The sequence below is a fragment of the Cryptomeria japonica genome, chromosome 4 (assembly GCF_030272615.1).
Source record: "Cryptomeria japonica chromosome 4, Sugi_1.0, whole genome shotgun sequence".
Taxonomy (NCBI): Eukaryota; Viridiplantae; Streptophyta; class Pinopsida; order Cupressales; family Cupressaceae; genus Cryptomeria; species Cryptomeria japonica.
The window spans coordinates 537552387-537555236 of NC_081408.1; the positions used below are offsets into that span (position 1 = coordinate 537552387).

Consider the following 2850-nt stretch of genomic DNA (forward strand, 5'->3'; position numbering starts at 1 on the left):
GCAAAGCACCAAACTAATGTATTATTAGCAAAAACAATAGTTATAATAAAGCTTAGAGCTTCATAAGATCAACACTCTCAACACTAAAGAAATTCCAAAAGCAAAACAATGCAGAAAATATGGCATGATGTTCATCCCAAGCCCTTAATATGTAGGTATTGGAAACCAACAATTCTTTTGTCAAACCATGAGCCCAAAATGGGCATCTAGTTCTTCATGATTGAAATTCAATTTCCCCCACCTGTGTGAAGCCTTCAAAATAGAATGTAACTCCTCTTACAAGTCGTCTTTGATTGTTATGACATGAGGATTCATAAGTGATTCCCTAGCATTCCTCATGAAGCACTAATTACTTCTAACATGCTCACATGGCTATTATTAGGCAGCAAAAGATGTTGGACCAAGTCCACTAAGTAATTGCCCAATTCAATGACTTACAACCATCATAAGACTAATGACATGTGTTGGAGAGTACCAACTATAGAATCTTCATGATTCCACCCAAGTGAAGCACCCTCTTCCATGTGGGCAGAATTAGTTGCAATATTACTATTAGTAAATAATTGGATTAGACCTAGGACTTGCATGGTCTACAACATACCTAGTCACCTAGTCCTAATGATACCAACTACTTCAATTTTGTAACTCTCAATATAAGAATAAATAATATCAATATTTGAAGAGGCATTCAATAAATTCAAGTAGTAATTGAGTACAAGAATCATGTCACCAAAAAAGTGACAAATTTTCTTAGTTGTCCTCATGTTTAGATACTTAGCATCTTTGATACTTGTCGTGCAACCTACTACGAGTGGAAGAATTTTTAATTTGTGGGTCCCTAGTTAAGTTTCATTGTAGATCCTTTGGAGCAGCCCACAATTCTCAAGTAAACATCTTGACTACTATTGGTGAAATGGTTCATTGTATAGGTTGAAATAGTTAAGCAGTTTTTGTACCACTTCCAACCAACCTATTCTCAAGGAGACTCACTCATCCTACTATTGTGGAAATTTTGACTATAGAAAACCTTGTACCACCTTAAGAGTTTATTTGATTGGCCTTCTATGCAAAAACATGTTTAAGATTACATTTATCAAAAGCTTGGATTATGTTATTTGGTACATCAAACATGGGAATCCACTTTCACATGACTACATCTTTTTTGTTGTGTGATAGTTCTTTAAAATGCATATCTCTATACCCTAAAACAATTGATGCTTTACATGCTATAAACCTTCCTTAGGCATTTTAGGAGAAAGTCACTTATGGCGATAATTTAGAACCTTGCATGTTTTAGTTCCACATCTCCATTTCATTTTGTCCACCAAAAAGATAGATAAATAACAATTATTCAAATCACCTTAATTTCTTTACATCAATTGGGGACAGCCATGCACATAATTCATCATAGCTATAATTGGACTATTATATCTCTATGGGCCACTCACCTTATAAGGTTGTTATGGCTTCCAACCTTTGGCTCCTTACAAGAGTTTGGATGTTGTTCCAACTTCTAATACATTCACTACCAATAGAAGCAGTATGACTACACTTCTTCCTTTGTGCATAATTTGGTCAAGCTTAAAAAAAAGTGAAAACATTCTTTAGCAGATTTGAACCAAATCAAGGCATTCTAAGACTAGCATCAAGTACCTAATTCTTTCCAATTTGACGATGAATTTGTATTCACTTTGATAAGCATAGATCTCACAACAAACATAACAAGCTGAAACCCACAAACTATAGGCCTTACATTATTTTCCAAGTAGTTAGGCCCAATGCTTTTTGCCTGATGTTATCAAGGCAAGCCAACTCAAGTTGCAAAATTAATCTCCATTTAAGAATGAGGTTTCCATAACTTGTCCAAAAGTTAACATTCCAAATTTTCAACAACTGTACGTCAAGTATACATTATTTACACAGTTGTTTGCATGAATTCTCTACTATCAAGCATGGAAATGTGCTTCTCTCAAATTGGTTTTACGAAGAAGTTTCCAAATCTAATATAATTGGAGAAGAAAAAATTTCAAGATAAAGATAATGAGGTGTCACCATTGTAACGACCTTACTTGAACAGGATCTGTTCTGAAGGTTGTACAACTTGGTCTGTGTATCAAACTCAGACAAGCTCACAAATCAGGAAGATGAAGTAAGGCTTTGAGGCCAGAGTGCGAATACTGAGGATGCTGTTGGCAGCTTGCCTCCTGATGAACGTCCTGCCTGCTAATTACTAGCATGCAGTGAAGGCCTTGGAGTGTTCTGACAGATAAAAATCTATTACTAGTCGATCTTAAAATAAAAATAAAAATGAGGAGTCACCATTGTAAACATTGGGGTATTCGTCCTCATCTTTCCTTCTTACAACCAAATTCACTTGATCATTTTTTACTGCATGTAAGATAAGCTAAGATGTTCTTTTTTACTTTTACATTTACATATGGATAGCATTTTCAAGGAAGCACACACCCTTGACTTTGTACATCTATTTACCCACAGTAATGAAGAGTGTAAAGCACTCAAAATTTGTGATTATCTCCTCCTTTTCTCTATGGCTACTTAGTTTTCTATTGTGAGAAATATGGGACCATATCAATGACAGCTAACAAAATTCAGTAACTTGCTAATTTTCATGCTATTAGCTCTAATTTCAAGAAAATGCCATCTCTGCAATTCTAGGTACAAGGATGTCTAAGCTTTCCTCAAAAATCAAACAAACTCCATACAACTTAATGATATTGTTATAAATCAACTTCAAAGTCATTCCAAGATGGCATAGGTCTAATCTCAAAATCTGCAATATTACCCTTTACAAAGCTACTTTGCTGCTCGTAGATTTCTGCACTCCCCAAT

The 2850-nt window shown here is 34.9% G+C and overlaps 1 non-coding gene across 1 annotated transcript; it reads left to right on the top strand.

Annotated features, from left to right (window-relative positions):
* Positions 1–2059: 2059 nt before the first annotated feature.
* Positions 2060–2269, top strand: LOC131044126 (small nucleolar RNA U3). Its single transcript, XR_009105624.1, has one exon. It is a non-coding gene; the product is annotated as a small nucleolar RNA U3 (small nucleolar RNA).
* Positions 2270–2850: the final 581 nt, after the last annotated feature.